General features: G+C 40.7%; 1 protein-coding gene across 1 annotated transcript in view; it reads left to right on the top strand.

The window, feature by feature from the left end:
• FAT3 (FAT atypical cadherin 3) overlaps positions 1-20,454 on the top strand; it is a 643,096-nt gene that overhangs the window by 144,787 nt on the left and 477,855 nt on the right.

Raw genomic sequence — 20,454 nt, forward strand, 5'->3', positions numbered from 1 at the left:
GGAGGGTAGAGTTTGCAAAGCCTGCCAACCATCTTGGTTCATAAACTACACTTTTTTTCCTCCTGCAAAATTTAAAAGTCATCCAGAAGTGATAAACATTTTCAACCAGTTTCTATAGCATTGATTCATTAGTAATTGATTAATAATTAATAACAATTAGATGTTGTACTTCCCAGCATACACTGACCACCTATTGTGATCTTTCTAGGCCAATTTTCTGAGATGTTTTCAGCTGAGTAAATGCTTCTCATCTGTTTTAGCAATGTAAGGGAGATGAATTAGTGGATTCTAACATACTTAATTTAACAATGCCTAAAAGCATTACTCAGCCCTGAAACTCGGTGGCTTACAAAAATTGGAACGGATACAGAAAAAAGTTCACATCACTAAAAACATACAAGAGTTTAAATATAATTAAATGATGAGTTCCATTAAAAGTGATATGAAAGAATATCCATGAAAAAGAATAATAATAATAATAATAATAATAATAATAATAATAATAATAAATACAGCACACTGTCAGGTGACCTTTCCTTTTGCAATTTGCAGTACCTTCTTGAAACCAAAAAGCCTTCACCAAAAGTCTACTATGGTGAGAGGCAAAGTAGCCTTTTTAGGAAAGGAATTTTACAACCTAGGAGCAGCAGCCAAGAAGGTCCTCTCCTGTTTTCACTAGACATACTTGTGAGTTTTATTAATACTGCCTTCCCCAAACTGGTGTCCTCCATAATTGCTGGACTCTCAATTCAGTCTGGTGTAGATGTATTATACCTCAAACATTCCCAAATCAGGATGACAATTGGCAGGGCCTGATGGAAGTTCTGGTCTGCAGGGCCTGATCTATTTTCTAGTCTATTTCTCTAGAGGGTGCTGGATTTTGATAGGCTGCTTAAAAAACAAACAAACAAACAAAAAACCTTTCTGTCCCATAGTCAAAACTTCCCCATCTTGCTTGCTTCATTTCTCTGACTATTATCAATACATTACAAAGTTGCTTTTTCTGTCATAATTCATCCTGTTTTTTGTTTGTGGAGTTATTATTTCTTAGGGGAGATACAGACGGGCAGAAAGGGGCAGCCATATGCCACCCATTTCTGCCTTGGATGGAGGCTGCAGCAGATAAATGCTGTGGCCTCTGTGAGGCTTAAAAAGAACCTGCCATTGGCGCTCTTGCGCACAATGCTGATGTCCACGAACAGTGGTGCTATTTGGGCACCACATGGATGTCATCGTTGCATGTGTCACCATGGCACCCGTGCAGCGATTGTGATGCTGGGTGCATGCAGATGCCCAGCCCTACAAAACCCTAAAAGTGCCGGTCTGTACTGGGCCTCAACACATCCTTGGGTAATTAAAATCAACTTAAGTTTTCTGTCTTCTCAGTTTCCTTCTAAGCTAATCTCATCTTTTCCTAGCTTTCCTCAGCTGCTTCTCATATTTGATTTCTTATGGTACAGCTGTGTAGTGGTAAAAGCACAGGGGAACCAGTTGCTAAAAGTAGGCTGTGATAGCTGTTCCCACGTGGTAGGCATGTGTAACTTGGGACCCACCAATTTATATGCAGCCTGGCAGCTGTGTACGGAAGCCCACAAGAGGCTGCTTTCACTACCTCCCTTTGCTTGTATAAATAAGATACTGTCATGCATCTGGCAGGCTATTTACACATTGGCTTGGTGGTCATGTGCTAGCTGACCTTACTAGATGGATTGCTTGTCTGGTTTAATGTTTGAGAATGGCCATGGTTCACTGGTAGACCTCCAGTCTCCAGCTTCTACAGGATAGTCTAAGAAAGACTTCTGTCTGAAACAATGCATAAACAGTATTAGATTAATGGCCCAATGATCTGACTATGTATTAGAGACATAATTCTTCACTAAGTTTCTTCTTGAAGGATTTAAAGTGATTCCTGTTATAAAAAATGGGATATCTTCTGTGCAAAGAGAGAAAGAGATTTCTAGATTTTCTGGAAGACAAAGAAAACCAGAATAAAACCAGATAGCATCTATACATCATCTTATGCAGATTTTATTTTAAGTCACCGCATAATGTAAATTTTATCTCTTTAGACCACATTTCCTACATACATTCATTTGAAAGTTATGCCCAAAATTTGAGGCCTGTCTTATTAAATACTTTTTTACAGGTTCATCTTCTGTCTCTATTTCAGGGTCTTCATCTTTACACAACTCTAAACAAAACTCATTGTCTCTAACCTCTATGACTGCATTTCTCTTGTCTTGATTAAATCTGTTCTTAAAAATAATTAAGATCTTTTCCTTTCATAAGAACCATGTTTCTTAATTTAAACGTCCAGCTGTCTTGTTCAACTATCATATTAAAGCAAGCATCCCCAATGTCTGCTGGGGTTTGGTTTGAGGATCCCCAATGGATACCAAAATCCATGGATGTTCAATCTCATTAAATACAGTGGCTTAGTGAAATGGTGTCCCTTATATAAAATAGAAAAATCAAGATTTGCTATTTGGAATTTATATCTTTTTAGAATATTTTCAAGCTGTGGATGCTCAAATCCATGGATAAAAAAATCTGTGAATATGGAAGGCTCACTGTACAATTATTTTTACATTCAACATGTGTCCTGACTTTATCGTACCAAAGTTAACCCCACTGTCCTCATCGCCTGCTCCCAAGGTGGCCCGAATACATATGGCCTGACCACACAGTGCAGTGTTAAGCTGTACCACTGGATATTTTTTTTGTCGCCTCCCCACCATGCATGTGCACCATCGCACAAACACACTGCCTAGATGCCATCCCATTGGATGGCTGGCCATTTGAATAGCCATACAGTTGCACCTGCAATCATCTACTAGGGCAGGGCATCAAAGCTTCGGTGTGCCTAGTAAAACACTGGCAAAGCAGAATCATGGAGGGCCCCCCCCCCCACATGCCCCTTCATGCCCCCTTCACCCCATGCCCCCTCTTGGACTATCCGGCTTGTATATGTTGTACTTACATTCATTGGAAGAGTCACATTTCCACTTTTTTTAAATTGCCGCCTCAACCACTTGGATTCGATGTCTCTGCCCTTTTTTAATGCACACTTTAATTGCACCAATTTATACTGTATGCAACTTTAGGTGTAGGGTTAGGATGGGTTGCTCTTTCAGAACTGCTCTTGTCTGGGGGCATTTATATGCAGGGTTAAAGGTGCGCATTTTCCGGGCTAAATCAGAATATCCCAGGTTCTTTATGTTCCAGATTTTAGCCTTGGAGTGCAACTTGAATCCGGTTTCCATCTGCTTTGGAAGAGTGTGTCATCTAAATGCCCCACTTTTGAAGTAGTTTGAGACCGCTTTACTTGGCCCATGTGTTTCACCCCATAGATGACTTTTTCTTCAGACCTGCCTGTTGTTCCCTGCAAAAGTATTATTATTCACAAAGTGGAGACTGGGGAAAGAATGCATTTTGGAAGAAGTCTTCAGGTTGTCTTAATAATAAATAATAAATAAAACTTTTGTTTATACCCCGCTTTTTGTAATAAAACAAATAAAGTGGCTTACAACATTAAAAACATTCTACATACAATAATTTGTATTACAATATCCCCCCCTTAAATTAAACAAGTTACAGTTAAAATTACATTAAAATTACATTAAAATAAACCATTAATATCAAATAAACTATGGGTAGAATAGTAGGATAATACATAGGATGTGGGAATAATTGTTATTTGGCCAAGTATTTTATTCCAGAAAGGCCTGCCAGAAGAGATCCTTCTTGACAGCTTTTAACTATCTAAGTTGGTAATTTGATGGAAAAGGTTCTCTGGGAGGTTGCAGTTAGGCAACCTCCCAACTAGATACAGACGAGGCAGAAGCGCCGTCCTTGGGCCAAAACTAGGGCTTGGGAGCACACAGCAACTGCATGGTCCCCAGCCCTAGTTCATATGGATGGCGCCATTTTGAAGGCGCGCCATCCATATACAGCATGGGACAATGGCATCATGCATGCACCGCCTCTACACAGATTGGCACGTGGAGGGCGCTTGCGGTGCCTTCTCTGCGGCGCAGAAAGGCGCTCCGAAACAGAGCTCCTTTTGCATGCGCACTTCATTCCCATGGCAACTAGATTGCCGCGGGAATGAATCTAGGGAGAGTCTCCCATGGGTGCGCCTGTCAGGGTGTCCGGGGACATGCAGCCCCAAGGACACCCCTTTTCCAGGACAATGGGGAAGCAGCATTTTGCTGCTTCTCTGTGGCCTGGAAAAGTGCCGGATTGGGGCCATAGGGGTTGCTGGTGATGCTGCCCTGGCCCCAATCTCTTTTGGGCCATCTGTATCAGCCCACTGTCTAGTGTTTAAAGGCTGCAATAAATTCTTCCCAGAGGACCTGAGTGTGTGGGGTGGATTGTATGGAAGCAGGCGATCCCTTAAATAGGTTGGACCCAGGCTATGTAGGGCTTTAAAGGTGATAACCAACACCTTGTACTGTGCCCAGAATCCAATAGGCAGCCAGTGGAGTGATTTCAGAATCGGTATTATGTGGCCGCTCCTGGTTGTTCCAGTGACCAGCCTGGCTTCCATATTATGTACCAGTTGGAGTTTTCAGACTAGGCACAAGGGTAGCCCCATGTAGAGTGCATTGCAAAAATCGAGTCATGAGGTTACCAGTGCATGTACTACAGTTTCGAGGTCTACTGGTTCCAGGAAAGGGCGCAGCTGGCGTATCAGCTGAAGCTGATGACAGGCACTCTGGACTGTCGCATTCACCTGATTTCTCATCTGAAGCGACAGATGTCTTTAGGAAGTTGCAAACGATTTTGTTTATTTTATGCAAAACTTACCTCACTCTGTTCTTTCACATATACGCATTGTTGGGTTTGGGTAAAAAGTTTGCTGAAAGACGTTGAGCTGCTCTTCTTTTTTATAGTGCAGGAACCTATTGTTGCACTTTTCACGTTATTTTTGACTCTGGGACCAAATTTTCTATTGAGCATGTAACATTCAGGGTCACATATACTTGTTCAGCTGAAATATTACCTGCATTTGGGAAAAGGGAAAAATCAAGGTAGTCTATCATGTAAGGTCTTCCTTGCCTCGCTCTGCAAGTAATTTTTCTTGTTGCCGTGTCTCTAGTCTGTGACAATGTCTTTGTTTAGTGTTAAAATGGATAAAGCAAGTCCTGGAGTACACAGAAAATTCTCAGTTCCCAACTCTGCCAAGACATTTCACCAGTAATCAGATCATGAACAATCAAAGGGTTATTATGATAACATCTCTGTTTGTGCAGCACATTTTGTCTTTCAATAGAACTAGTGATTGGCTAGCTTAGAAATCAGGTTGTGAGGCTGGAAATCAATACTCCGGTGGTTACAGTATTACCCCATTATTTTTAAAAGGAGATAGATGATTGTATGATACAGATTCCCAGTAGCATTGGTATAAGAAAGGCAACTGTTTCGTATGATAGTTCGATTTAGTTTTAAAACACTTTCCAAATATAATGCTTGTTATTATGTTTTTAGGCATTTGATACTTGGCTCTTTTTATTTTTTCAGTGATAAGGTATTTTGAACACACTGAAAAAAATGCGCTCAAGTTTGGATCAATTCCGAATCCATTTTAGAAGGTGACAAATTCCAATCACCGTGCTAATATTTTTGCTTTCACAGATGAACCCAAGAAATTTAGAGGCAGAAATGAGAATTTCTCTTAAGGGGAGCTATTAAGGAGTCCTTCTGTGAGAAGCTCCGGTGTCCAGCTCTGGACTCAACTTTGCAGAAAGTGCTAAATAAAAATAAAAAGTTTGCTTCATATTTTTTTATAAATGTGTAGGTCTTCTATTTAAGAGAACTTTTATTAATTAAGTTTGTCACTGTCTCATACCCTCTGGAACTGTTTTGAGTGTTATCTTGGGATATTTCTTTAATACATCATGGGTGCATCTTCACTGCAGCAGTAATCCAGTTTGATACTACTTTAACTTCCATGGCACAATGCTGTGGAATTCTGGGAATTGTAGTTTTGTGAGACATTTAACCTCCTCTGTCAGAGAGTTCTGGTGCCCCAACAAACTAGAGTTCCCAGAATTCCATAGCACTGAGCCATGGCAGTTAAAGTGGTATTAAACTGGATTATTGCTGCAGTGTGGATGCAGCCCATATTTTTGTCCAATTTTAATTGTTTTGCTTTGGGTTGAATTGTTACCTGTGCTGAGGAGCAATATTTGTTGACTTCTAAGTGGGATAAATGATTAAAAATTAAATATTACTGCTTGTTGTATTGATACCAATTACTTATTTTTTAAAAAAGGCAGAACTGGATGCTTTGGGGGACTGGTGAAGGCCCAGAGCTGGATGTGGGCTGGGACCACACTTTTACCCACATCTGATGTGTACTTAAGTTGATGTATTCAAACACATTCAAAGCTTTATGAGGAAATAATTTTTTGAATATATGAAATAATGGAAGAAGAATACTATGTATTTCCCTCATATTTGAGCAGAAATTACCACTCTTGAAGGAATACTTTTTTTCAGGACACACATCTAATGAGAGCTGTACCTGATCAATATTATATTAAGTTTTAACTCTTGTGGAGGTTTAACCATAGTACCTTCACCTTCGCTCATTCATTCTTGGCACTATTTGTCAATTACGCTACAAGTTGAGAAAATTCCGATTCAGCCCAACCATCTGAATTTCTGAATCTTACACAACAGCCCAGACAATATGGATAAATCTGTCTGTCTATCTAGAGATCTGTTCATATTTGTAATCATTTACACATATCTATAGTTATCCATTGTTAACCGTAGTTATATGGATAGCTTGTGAAAAAATGTTCTGCAGAAAAATACAACATGAGAAAATTTGCCATAAAATTTGCCATTTTCATCCCACATCTCTGCTTTTTTTCAAACAAACAAAAGAGAAAATCAAATCCAAGCAAGAGGGTATAAAGGTGGAACTGTCTGGAATATGTATCTTGAGGCTTAGTAGAAAAGCTTTTGAAAATGAGTGAGGTGTTGTAGCAGGAGGTCACCCATCCTTGTTCAACTTGCCCTCATTTTGTTAGAAATAAGTTAGGCACATTGCTATGCTTGTGTCAGATAAATCAAAGTTATGAGAAAATCCACTGTTGCAGGCTTAACATACACTGTCTTCAGGAAAAAGATTAAGATTTTTTTGGGGGGGAGAGCTGCATCTGACAAAAGAGATAAGTACAGAAAGATCAGGAAGGATGGTGTCAAGGTGAGTTATGTGGATAAAGAACTGAATTTTGATAACAAAGAAATGAAGTATGTGTGAGATGAAGCAGTTTCCAATGCATGGGAGATATTAGTAGACTGTAGCAAGGGATCAGTGTTTGGGCAGGATTGCTGAACTTAAATATTTCTAGAATGGAATAAGTGTTCACCAAGAGGCAAATTTAATTGATACAGTAGGATTATGTATGCCACATTCTATAGCTGTTCTATCTGGGTAGCTAGATAGTTGTTCTATTTAGGCATTTTCTAGGTCCTCCAGCATAATTCTGCTGGATGTTGGCCATAGAGATGCTGGAGGACCTAAAAATGCTCAGAAAAGTGTTCTCTTGGAGAATCTCAGGGTCCTGAAGGATCACTCTGTGGATGACTTCCAGGAGAACCATAAATAGTGGAGGGCCTAGAAAATGCCTCAAAAGAACACTGTGGCGGGTTACAGATGGGCAAAAAGGGGTGTGTTCATGACGTCATGAAGGTAGAGCCTTCAGACGGCCCTTACCTGAATGCTGCCATGAACACGCCGCCCGCACGCCCCAAGCGGGAAGAAGCGGCATTAAAAAGGTGTTGCTTTTCCCGCTTCTTTTCTATATAGTGCGCAGCTGCGCATCTCCGTCTGTAAGCTGCTGCACCGGTACGCCAGAATTGCTATGCCGCTAATTTAAGTTGCCCATTTAAAAGCTCCATGTCTGCTGCGTCGCATAATGAGTCGGGGTCCTGGAACATGCGCAGTTTGCAGTCAGGCTTTAATTGCAGCGTCAGCTGCCATGCAGGTGTGGAAGCTGCAGCACAGCTGCAGCGCATTTTAAGACTTTTAACCCTAACCCTAACCCTAACCCTAACCCTAACCCTAGAGCTGCATGTACTTTAAATATTTACATATGTACAAGGGAGGTGATGGGGGATGGCAGGGGGACAGCAGTGGCAGCGGCGACAGCTGTGGCTGTGCATTGCAGATTCAGCAAGAGCGTGGGGACCAAAGGAGAGGAGGCATCCATGATGCTGGTGACACTAGGAACGTGCAAGCGGACAAGTATGCCAACACCAGCTGATCACCAGCTGGCAGGAGACCACCTTTGTTCTTGGCCAGGGTGGGGGAAAAAGTTTAAAGGGGCTTGGGTGCTTTAAATGTGCATCCGCCAGCCGGCAAAAGAAAAAAAAAAGCCCCATTTTTGGCCGCCCGTGAGGAAGCTGCCTCTCTCTTTGCGGCGTCCTCCGAGGCGGCGGTATGGAAACTGCGGGTCAGAAACGGCCCCAGGTGAGGCGTCTTCACTGCCCCCCATGTGGAAGCCCCATACACCTGAGCCACGCCCCCGGGGCGGGCGGTCTGGAGGCTCCATATTCAACAGAATACACCTCCAAGACGTCTTCCCCTGCCCGTCTGTATCCCACCTGTGTCATCTATTTCATGCAAGAGGAATAGCGCTCCAGATCATATGCAAAAATCGTATGCAAAGGATCCCAGAAAAGATCCATTCTACTATATAAAAACAAATACTGCAACTTTGCCTATAACAAAAAGGGTGTACAGTAATTACATTTTTCATCATGAGAATCTCATGTAGGAAGTAACAAGACCTTGCCAAGATGCATCAAAGGCAGGGGGAGAATTAACCTTTAAATTCTTGCCTTTCCCCATGTTTTTATTTTATTTTGTTAGTATAAAATAGTAGCATATGAATAAAACATCAAGAATACAATTTACTTGCAATCTGCTGTACATATTTTGGCTGAGATGACAGTAAAACAGGGAGATTCAAAACTAGAAGTAGAATTATAAAATTATATATAACTCACACTGCAAGCTCATAAGCATTTTCCCCTCTAGAATTTGTTTTTATTCACTTCCAAAAACAAATCTGGAGAAAATCCTAACTGCTGAATTCTGTACCAGTGGACTGGCCTAGTTGAATTGATATAGCTTCTCTCAGCATGGAGAGGATCATATTGTGCCTGACAGCCATGCATTTAAAGATGTGGAACCTATTAAGAGGTGAAACTCAGATAAACCTAAGTTAATGCTGTTAAGCATTAACATGGGTGAAGAATCAGAAGTCCAAGGGAACCATAAAGCCATTTAATTCAAGCTCCTTTCAGTGTAGGAATCCTCAGTGAAAAATCCCTGAAACATGGGGGTTGTCTACAGTACCTGTGGTGCAGTACAGACCACCCAAAAAGGGTGGCCTCCCAGTGCCTGTTTTTCCGCCAGAGGGAAGCCGCAGTCACCAAACCTCATGGCTTCCCGCTAGTGGAAAAAGAACCCGCAAAAAGCAGGTTCTTTTCAAGTCACAGCGGTGGTGTAACAAGTGCACCACTGACAGACTTATTATGTAAGTGCCACACAGCGCATGTATACTGCCATTGTTATGCCCTCATCACGTGCAAGGGTTGCGTCACAACCCCTAGCATGTGACGAGGGCATCTAAAAGGCCCATCTGTACCTGGCCATAATTTTCCAAATTTTCCTTGTGATGACTAAGTGTTGTTTATACAGTGGAGGCTTGCAATCTGCAGGCTTGCCATTCATGGATTTACTGGTAAGCATCCGCAAATGGCAAGCCCCATTGTCCCCAGTGGTGGCATGAGCACACGGCTGGGCTAGTGATCTGTCAGGGATGCTTTGATTGAGAGTTCCTGCATGGCAGGGGGCTGGACTGGATGGCCCTTGTGGTCTCTTCCAATTCTATGATTCTATGATGATGCACATGTTGCTGTGTCATTAGAGAGAATGGGACTTGAGGTCCTATGTTTTTATGCATCTCTGCTAGGGTAAGGGCGATCCTATACCAAATGACTGTGACTATGCCAAGGTTTCTAATGAATTTCATGGCTTGGTAGTGGCAGCCAGTCTGAAGTCCCAGACCTGTGCTTTAATCACTATGCCACATTTTCTGTCATTGTTATTTAGAAAACATGAGTTCAAGCAGAAGGAGCAGATTAAATGTACACTTGGCTCTTCTGTGGGATCTCAAGTCCTGTTCTCAGTGGTCTCATGATGTCCTTGCAACCACGTTGGTATGAGCATGCACACATTCCGCAGTTGTGGAAAATGGGGCAAGGCCATTAGCAGATGCTCCAATCCATGAATAATAGGTCTGTAGAAGGGAAAAGTGGTTGTATTTAAAATTCTAAGGCCTCCTTATATTTTGGGGTGACATTGGAAGCTGTATTGTAAAATTCCTAAGACTGAATTCAGGATCCAAGTCAAGAATATTCCAAAGAATACTCTGCAACCAAAGAATTCTGTCTCTTGAAATCTTGCCAAATACATTTTAAGTAGTTCTGTAATTTTCTTTCAATATACCTTAAAAATCTGGGAAACAAGTAATGGAATTTTGACCCATGAGCTTCCATAGATGTAAAAGAAGGCATTGGTCTCCACATTTCCATTGTACATCTTACTGGAATAAATTTTTATTGCTTCCCACACGCTGGGTGCTCACTGAAAGAACATTGCCAAAAAAAAGTTACACAAAGCACAGCAGAAGGGAAAATTGGATTGCACAAGGTCACCTACAAAATAAAATAAAACATTGGGTTGCTGTGACATATTGTTAAACCAGAATTCTGAGGAATAGATATATCATAGAGCGGGTTGAACTGTTATGTCAAGTGCGGGGTACATATTCCAGATCAACTCTTGCAAGTGACCAAGAAATGAGATGGCATTTTATGGCAAGATGTTTTGGTGTTGCAACAGAAGCCTGGATCTATTAGTTGCTGCTTTGCTGATTGAGTGGGTAAGTAGCACCTAAATGGTTACAATGATGATGCAGCATAACAAATTGTGCCTTTTTGTTACCATTGAGATCCAACCCAACACATGGTATTGTTGTGTGTGTATTGCGGGGTTTTCTTGGCAAGATTTGTTTAGAAGGGATTTGCTTTGCCATCCTCTGAGAATACGACTTGTCCAAGATCACCCAGTGGGTTTCCATGGCTGAACAGTGATTTGAATTCTGGTCTCCAGAGTCATAGTCCAGTGCTCAAACCACTACACTATACAGGCTCCCATTTACTTGTTGAGGAGATATTTGTGTAGTTTTGCCACTTGGATTGGAGAAGGTTGAAAAGAATCCTAGTGGAAGACTTGGTAAGAAGTTATATTACTTTTGTTTCCATGGCTGAGTGAGGATTCAAAACCTGGTCTCCAGAGTCTTAGTCCAACACTAAAACTGGTATGCCACACTGGCTCTCTTATTTTGAAGACTATCAAATTATACTGTAGAACATTAAAATCAGGTTCCTTCATTACTATGGTATTTCTGATTTCTATGTATGGGTGTGAAAGCAGGGAAGTGAAGAAAACTAACAAGAAGAGAATTGTAGTGGTGGAGGGGTGTTCTACAGTTACTATAGACTGCCAAAAGACAAGTAAATGGGTCTGAGGGCAAACAAACTGAGCTATAATACTTTGGACATATCATGGGATGATGTGACTCATTGGAAAAGACAATAATGTGGGGAAGCTGGAAGGCAGTGGAAAAAGAGGAAGACCACATAGGCAGACTGGCTCAGTGGCCAAACTTGAACAGGGGCTGTTATTTAAAGGATCTTTTAGTGTCCTCTCATTCATATGCTATAAGTAAAAACAGACTTGATGGCACATAACAACAAAAAAATGCTGAAGCAATTAAATAAATCATATATGGGGCAAGCAAAATCAGGCCCTAGGGCCACATGTGCCCACCTAAGGCTATTTGTGTTCCCTGAAAGTCACACATAGGCCACAGAAATGGCCCCTGGACCTACTGTAGTTTCCCCAACCCATCCTTCCTATGATTCGCCTGATCCCCATAAGAACCTCCAAGCATAGTCCTCAAGTGAGGAAGCTGTGGATCTTCAGATTTTATTTCATATAAGTGGCTATGAGCCCAGAGTGGACAGTTGTCAGGGATGCAGGAGGTCCAGCTACATTTGGAGGTCCACAGGCTCCTTATGCCATCTTGACTTTATTTCTGTCACTAGCTCATTCTGCCTCTCCTGCACCTTGGGGAGGAGTTAGGCTTCATTGTATAGCAAGGATTCAATGAATTTGCACATCTGGTTCTAAATTGTTAGGGAACAAACTAGGTCCAAATATCCATTTTTATAGGTGGTGTTTATGGGGGGATTCTAGATTGACAGGCTATAATTTTTCCTAAATCACCAAATATATATTACTCACAGTCCATGTTCACTCATGCTGTGTCCTTTTCCTTGATTTCATCTTCAAAACCATGCATGCTCCGAGCAAACAACATTGCTTTGCAAATGCTGCAAGTTGGTAATAGACCTGGTGCTTTCGAGCTGCCTCCAGTGATGCAGAGCTGTGAAAGTTCTGTTTGACTGGTCAGAAATACTAAAGTCATGCCGAGTTGTGTTTTTTTAAAGCATGCACAGAGAAATCAACCGCATTTCCTAGAATTAAATGACTACTGTGCTCTTGAACAGTTGCCCCTTGTGAGCTGTGGGCAAACTAAAATATATCATTATACCCTTTTGCTGCTTGCTGTGGGATTATAGCTGTGGCTGGAAAGTATTTTTTTAAGAGAGAAAGTGAGAGAAGGGGGGAAAGAAAAGTTGTAAAGAATGGCAACAGCTTTATGTATGCATCTGCTGTGTGATATTTCCTGCCGTTATTCTGTAACAAGATGCTAAGAAGGGGCCGCTTCTACATCGCAAACAATAGGAGTCTTTCTTGAAAGGTACCTTGTTAGCATTTCTCCTGCCACCTCAACCCCCCTTTCCTTTCCTAGACTCTAATGTTTAAGCTATCACAGCATCGTTGGCATTGACAGTTTTCACACTAATAAATGGTCCAAAAGCCTTGGAAATTCTAGGTGGTGATTTAAGAGTTATGAGGAATATAGCACTCTCTAATTTCACCGTTGCAGTTTCCTTGGATACAGAACATTTTTGCATACTGTTAAACAAGATGCTTTCTTGCTATAATCATTCCAATAAGTTCGAGTTTTGGAAGAGGAAACCTTGGGGGCGAAGACTGATGAACACTTCGTATGATCATCACTAGATAGGATAACGGGAAGAGAAGAGACTTAACATTGTCAATTAACCTGGGCAGCTTGCTCTGAGTTAAGTGTAGGCTTCTAAGCTGCTGGAGATATCTTGGATTTGTATTGAGGAAATACTTTGACATTGGGTACACAAATTGCGTTCCCGTTGAGATGAATGGGGTTAAATATTTGTGTAAGGGTTCTTGAAGAGGTTGTGATTTTTCTCATAGACTATTTTGCATACAGATGTTAGTTATTTTGACACTATTTCTGAGCTTAAATTGCAGATGGAGGTTTTCTGAAAATGAGTGGCTTGTGCTACTCTGGGTGGTCATCTTTCACAGGGATACTTTTATTTGTCTATTCCTGCATTGGCAAGCGGCTGGACTTGATGAGTGCTCCTCAAGGTGGTGGTCTTCCATTACATTGACTGCTGTTCCCTGCAGAATTTCCAAAAAAGAAAGAAGCAATTGTAGGCAGAGGGCACAAATATGGTGCAAGTCTCCAAAACATTGGGGAGGGGGAGGAACTGCTGGTCCCCCACATCACATAGCTTGAGAAGCTTTGATTTAAGACATATGATACAAAGTTCAAGATCCCAAGAGTTCTGCAGAATCGGAGCACATTGTAGGTGAATTGTCTCAACCAAGGAAGTCACAACTAGAGATGTGAAAGCCTGGAAAAATCATGGGAAAAAATAAGAAAAAAAATTGGGGGAGGGACTAGAAAAATACAGGGGGGAAAAAAACAGAAAACAAATTTTTTAAAAAACCTGAAAAATAAGGAAGAAAATCAATTATGGAATGTTTTACTTTAGCATGATTCAGGGGGGAAAAAACAATAAGAAAAATATTTCTAGTCACTGCCCTGAATTTACATGACCTGGGCAGGGTTGTTATTAGTAGGATTTCTTTGAGGTTTTTCACTTGTAAGGTCAGCATAACTCACCATAAGTTGATGTCAACTTTATGGTATTGTTGAGCCTGTGGATCACTGTTGGCTGTGGATTGTCATGCCCCGTATGGTTAAATGGCAGTGATGTGAATGCAAGGTCACCATTTTATAATAAACTGCAGCTCCCAGGAATCCATAGGATGGAGCCATGAAAGTTGAAATGGAGCCAAAGTGCTATGATTTTATAGTGTGAAAGGTCTCTTGGTACAACCATTCTAGTTGGACCTGAGGAACAGTTGAGGTTGTTGGATGCATTTAGCTTGGAGAAAAGAAGATTGAAATGTGGGATAAGAGCCATCTCTGAATATCTTAGGAGCTGTTGCTCACTGCTGATATAGAAGACAGGACAAATAGTTTCAAACGACAAGCAAAGAGATTCTCACTAAACATTAGGAAGAACTTCCTGAAGGTGAGAGTTGTACAACAACAGACCAGTCTGCTTTGGAGGGTTGTTGTTCAATGGAGGCTTTTAAACAAAGATTGGATGGCCAGCTCTTGAGCTACTCTAGCATTTGATTCCTGCTTTGGTGTGATATTTATGTATTTAAAATATTTATACTGTACCCTAGATCACAAAATATTTGGACAGTTTACAGTAAAATCAGTTTAAGAAGCATAAACTTAGAGTAGTCACAAGGTATAACAATACAAATAATATAAACATTCTGAAATTTAAACTACTGAATAATTTTAAAATTTCTTGTTAAAATAGTTGAAAATATGCATGTATATCAGTGTGGATGAAATAATAAAATGCTTTTATAAAAAAAAGCCAAATTTTTACTTGGGACAGAAAAGAAGCCAATATTGATGCCAGCCAGATCACCAAAGGGAACCCATGACTGGGGTGCCATCATAGAAAGGGGAGCTAGAATAGATTAGTCTTCAGATACCTTTCAACTTTAATGAGTCAGTAATTCTTTGTCAAGTGAGGTTTACTATCCCTATGTATAATTCCCATTGAAATCAGTCTTCAGCATAAACCCTAGTAGATCTATTTATACCAAATGTTTAAAAACTTATTTTCAAAATGGTAAGTTGGCAATAAGAGAATCGATAAATAAGCTGTTACCGGGTTGTTGTCATTTTCTTTTTATGCTAGAAAGACTTCTTGAGGTTCCTCTTATAAACACTTTTCTTCTAGACAAGCAATATATTTCCCAGATCATTTAATAAAATAAAGTCATTGTCTCAGTGGCACACAAAGCACAGATAATCCTACAATATCATTTGGACATAAATTCCTGGGACAGGTGCAAAATGGATCTCTTTGCAGCCTTCTTGGCTTTATTGAAATTCTGTTCATAAAGCTTTCAGCTTTCGAATGCCAAAAGCTGTTTCAAGCTTCTTTTTGAGAAAATGACATATAGAAATGTATTATGCCTACAGCAGTTATTCTTCTCAGGCGGAAGAGTTGGCTTCTTTTAAGAGAGGAGTGCTTTTCTGCAGAGGTTTCTAATATGACAAACTTGATTTAAAAAAAAAATCAAGTAAAATGGATGCTGAGTAGGCATTTCTGTGTCAGATCTTCACCATTCAAATACTGCTTACTAGCATCTGCTGCATTCATGAGTGATAGATAAGCCCCAGGGTAGGACTCAGATACTCCACAAAAACATTGGGTTTATCAAGTTGATGGTGGGTTAGCACTAAAAGCTTCAGAGTGTATTTTTTTGGAAGTGGAATGTTGTAAGACCTATTCTTTGCTCAGGATATATAGGCTGCAATCCTGTTGGTGTTATAAACATATGTGAGTTCTCTTATGCATATGGGTATGTGTTTGTTGGTTATGCAATTAATATACTCAGTTCATTGGTTGCATTAGTGAAGTTCTGCAAGTGTGACCATTTTACATGGAGTTGCACATTCTTAGATTGTGCAGAACTCCTGTGAATGTTCTCCATTGCACAGTGGGGTATAAACAGGCCACATTGGTAGATTCATTGTTGGTTGTACAATATCCTGCAGAAGGGTTATATCGGACACCTAGTATGAGTGTAGATTTGCCTTGTGCAAGCATGATGTAGAATCTTGGCCATAGTGTGTGGTGGCTTGTTTTGAGGAAGGAATGTCAAGTGGTCAACTTGTGGTCATGTTAGCAATCTTTTATTTGTCTCTGTAGACTTGTGTCTTCCCTTATTCTTTAATTCTTTAACCGTATAGTTAAGGGGATCATGAATCTTGAGAAACAGTACCTTACAACTGATATTTGTTGCCTTAGTGGTTTGAGTGTTGCACTGCAACTCTGGAGACCAGGGTTCGATTCCCTGCTCTGCCATGAAATCCACTGGGTGGATTCCTTAGGGAAGGCAATGGCAATCTTTTAATGTTTTTAAAAATAGCTTCATCTTTCAGGAGTATTTTGATTGTGTCTTCCTGCAATGTAGGGGGTTGGAGTGTATGAGTCTGGTGGTCTCTCCCAACTCTGTGACTCTACTCTACTCTACTCTACTCTACTCTACTCTACTCTACTCTATGTAGACATTGTAGAATCCCAGCCATTCATTATAGCCCTATCGTAATGAAGTCCACAATATGGTTGTAAATTGTAAAAGTCTGCGATGTTTCCCAGTTGCTGTGGGATTACAATTGAAGCTGTAAATGAGGACTTTTCTTTTTGTTGTTGTTCAAAGAAAGCTTAAAGGCCCATTTGTTCTTAGTTAAAAGTGTAGCTGATCTCCTAAATTCATGTAAAATTAAAGAAAAGAGGATTGCAGTGGGTGGCTTGCAAATGTTGAGGAAAACAGAAATGAGAATCATGGTGTGTATCTCTTTTTTTGGTCTGTTGATTCCAAAAGTTTGATGGAAGGGTGTTAACTTGTTTTGTAGGCAACAGGAGAAAGCTGATTTGAGATCAAAAGATACCTGAAGAAAAGTCCCTTTGGTCTTAGCTTTCTACAGGAGCAAACAAATTTAAATCCCAAAAATGCCTGCTAGTTCTCCCTGTTCTCCACAAGACATGAGCTAACCATAGCTCCAAAAGTATAATATCACAGGGATCCTCAGCTTCAATAATGTAGCTGTACATTTGGAGGAAGTTGTGAAATTACCAGTGTGGTTGCTAAGTGGCCATTGCAGAAATGTAGCTGGTATTATGATTACCTATTCTCAATTTCAATCATCAGTCATTTGGATTCAATCCAAAAATCTAGTAATCAGTGTGGTATCAAAATGTAATGTGACATGTTTGAAATATTGTCACTTATTGCAACTCTACTACTATGATCTTTATAGCATTTTCATTTAGCTGTTTTGTCTGTCCGTTTGGATTTGTTTCCAGATCATCTGTCACCAGTTGAAACTTTATTGTTTTCTTTTCCCAGAAACACTGAATCTCCATTTGTAGGTCTTGTTGTTTCATAATCTTCCTCTCTTTGTCTTCTATCATGCTGTCTCCAGGGATTGTCATCATGTTGTTGTTGTTGATGATGATGATGATGAGGAGGAGGAGGAGGATTTAGTTCAAAGGACCAAAGGGTTTGAAAGTGTAGTTTGGATGAACAGAATCATAGAATCATAGAATCGTAGAGTTGGAAGAGACCGCAAGGGCCATCCAGTCCAACCTCCTGCCATGCAGGAAATCACAATCAAAGCATCCCTGACAGATGGCCATCCAGCCTCTGTTTGAAGACCTCTAAGGAAGGAGACTCCACTACACTCTGAGGGAGTTTGTTCCACTATCGTACAGCCCTTACTGTCAGGAAGTTCCTCTTAATGTCTTTTCTTGTAGTTTGCATCCATTGTTCTGCGTTCTAGTCTCTGGAGCAGCAGAAAACAAGCTTGCTCCCTCCTCAACATGACAACATGACATATTTAAACAGGGCTATCATATCACCTCTTAACCTTCTCTTCTCCAGACTAAACATCCCCAGCTCCCTAAGTTGTTCCTCATAGGGCATAGTTTCCAGACTCTTCACCATTTTAGTCGTCCTCCTTTGGACATGCTCCAGTTTCACAATGTCCTTTTTTAATTGTGGTGCCCAGAACTGGACTCAGTATTCCAAGTGGGGCCTGACCAAAGCAGAACAGAGTGGCACTATTATTTCCCTTGATCTAGACACTATACTTCTATTGATGCAGCCTAAAATTGCATTGGTCTTGTTAGCTGCCGCATCGCACTGTTAATTCATGTTCAACTTATGGTCTACTTGGACTCCTAGATCCCTTTCACATGTAGTCTTGCTCAGTCAGGTGTCCCCCATCCTATATCTGTGCATTTCATTTTTCCGCCCTGTATTGAATTTCATTTTGTTAGCTTTGGCCCAGTTTTCTAGTCTGTTCAGGTCATTTTGAATCTTGATCCTGTAGAGAATGTTATCATGAAGAGAATGCACTTTGAAGTTATATAGATAGAGTCCATTTCATGTCTCTGGGTGCATGACATTGAATTGACTTACAGTAACTTCAGCTTTTGACAAGGACTTAAAATTCTACTAAATTTCCGTATGCTTTCACTAGACTCTGTAGGGTACTAAAAGTGAAGCTCCCAGGTGTTTACTTTGACGTTTTAAATTATTGATTTAGGGAGCCTGATCTTGGAACTTAAAAGGCCACCATTAGAATGCTAATGAGAAAGATTAGGAATCAGTGTCCTGGAATAGGGAGCTGGAATGATCTGAAGTTTCATCTAGTCAAATGGCCTTCAGTATGTTAAACCCATCTGATTTGAATATGTATTCCTTAGCAATCATTTTAGGAGTAACAGCTGGAATATCATATTTCTTGAACATTAGATGGCAGCGTTATATCAAGTCATATTATTTGACTGTCTTGCCCAGTATGGTTCATCCAAGGGATGATGGATACGTTGTTATCTAGCTGTTGTTGCACTACAACTCACATTATCCGTAGGCAATATAGCCAGTGGTAAAGGGTTGTACAGTCGGCCCTTCTTATACACGGATTTTTTATACACGGATTTAAGCATACACGGTTTGAAAATGTTCCAAAAAAGTATAAATTTACCTTGATGTTCCATTTTTTATTAGGGACACCATTTTGCTATGTCATTATATTTAATGGGACTTGAGCATACACGGATTTTGTTATACACGGGGGATCTTGGAACCAAACCCCAGTGTATAACAAGGATCCACTGTAGAAGCTGCGGTAGAAAAAACATACGATGGCTACATATTCCCCAACCTTGGTTGATTCTGACTGCCGTTGGTTCTCCAGAACAGAGAGAGTTCTGTCCTACCTTTGCTTGCTAACTAAGGCATGGTACAGACTGCGCAAAAGTGCTGTGCTGGTGCTGATTTTAGAGTTAGGAACCACGCAGCAACTTCACAGTCCCTAACCTGAATAAGGTGCCACCATTGTTATGTAAGCGCTGTGTGGTGTCTGCACGTCATCGCACAATCAGTGGCGCACTTGTCACGTCGCACCTTTGGCGCAAAAAGAACCCGGGTTTTCGGGGTTCTTTTTCCTGCAGAGGGAAGCCGCGCGATTTGGCGGCTGCAGCTTCCCTCCGGAGGAAATTAGGCCAGCAGCAGGCCGCCCTTTTTAGGCAGTCTGTCCCACACCTAGGAGAAGCTAGGAACTAAATCTGTGGAATTCTCTGGGCAAATTGTGTGTTTTACTGCTGAGCTATGATCATTTTTACTTAAATATATGCTTCCTTTATAATTTGCCAGTGTGCCTTCAAGTCGTTCCCAGCTAATGGCAACCCTAAGAAAACTGGTCATTGGCTTTTCTTGGCAAGATTTCTTTGGAAGGGATTTGCCATTGCCTTCCTCTGAGACTGAGAGAATTTCACTTGCCCAAGGTTATCCATTGGGTTGCCATGGCCGAACAGGAATTGGAATCCTGCCCTCCCAGAATCCTAGTCCAACACTTAAACTGCTATACCATGCTGTCTCTCTCCTACAATATTATATTCTCTCATTCTAAGAACAATGGTTTTGCATAATGTTGGAAAGAATTTAGAAAAGTGTAGATTCAGCACAGTGTAGTACCAATGATTTCCAAAACAGTCTAAAGAAACATTAAGGTCCTTAAAGTCATCCTTCGGCCACCTTAGTGGCTACTTCTAGGTGCTGGCAGTCTTTTTCTGGGGCTGTTTGAATAACTCCCTCCTTGCTGTCCTTCCATCACAGGCAAATACTTTTTTGTTCCCATCAACTTTTGAGAACTGATTTTTTAAAAATAAAAGCAAAAACTATTGTACTTTTGTTAACCACACTGTTTTTAAACTCTGAAGATTATTATGGGAAGTGATGGGGCATTTTAATGGGCATGATGGGTTCTGTCAGGCCTTTCAGCACTCTGTATG

This window comes from Sceloporus undulatus, chromosome 3 (genome assembly GCF_019175285.1).
Source record: "Sceloporus undulatus isolate JIND9_A2432 ecotype Alabama chromosome 3, SceUnd_v1.1, whole genome shotgun sequence".
Classification (NCBI taxonomy): Eukaryota; Metazoa; Chordata; class Lepidosauria; order Squamata; family Phrynosomatidae; genus Sceloporus; species Sceloporus undulatus.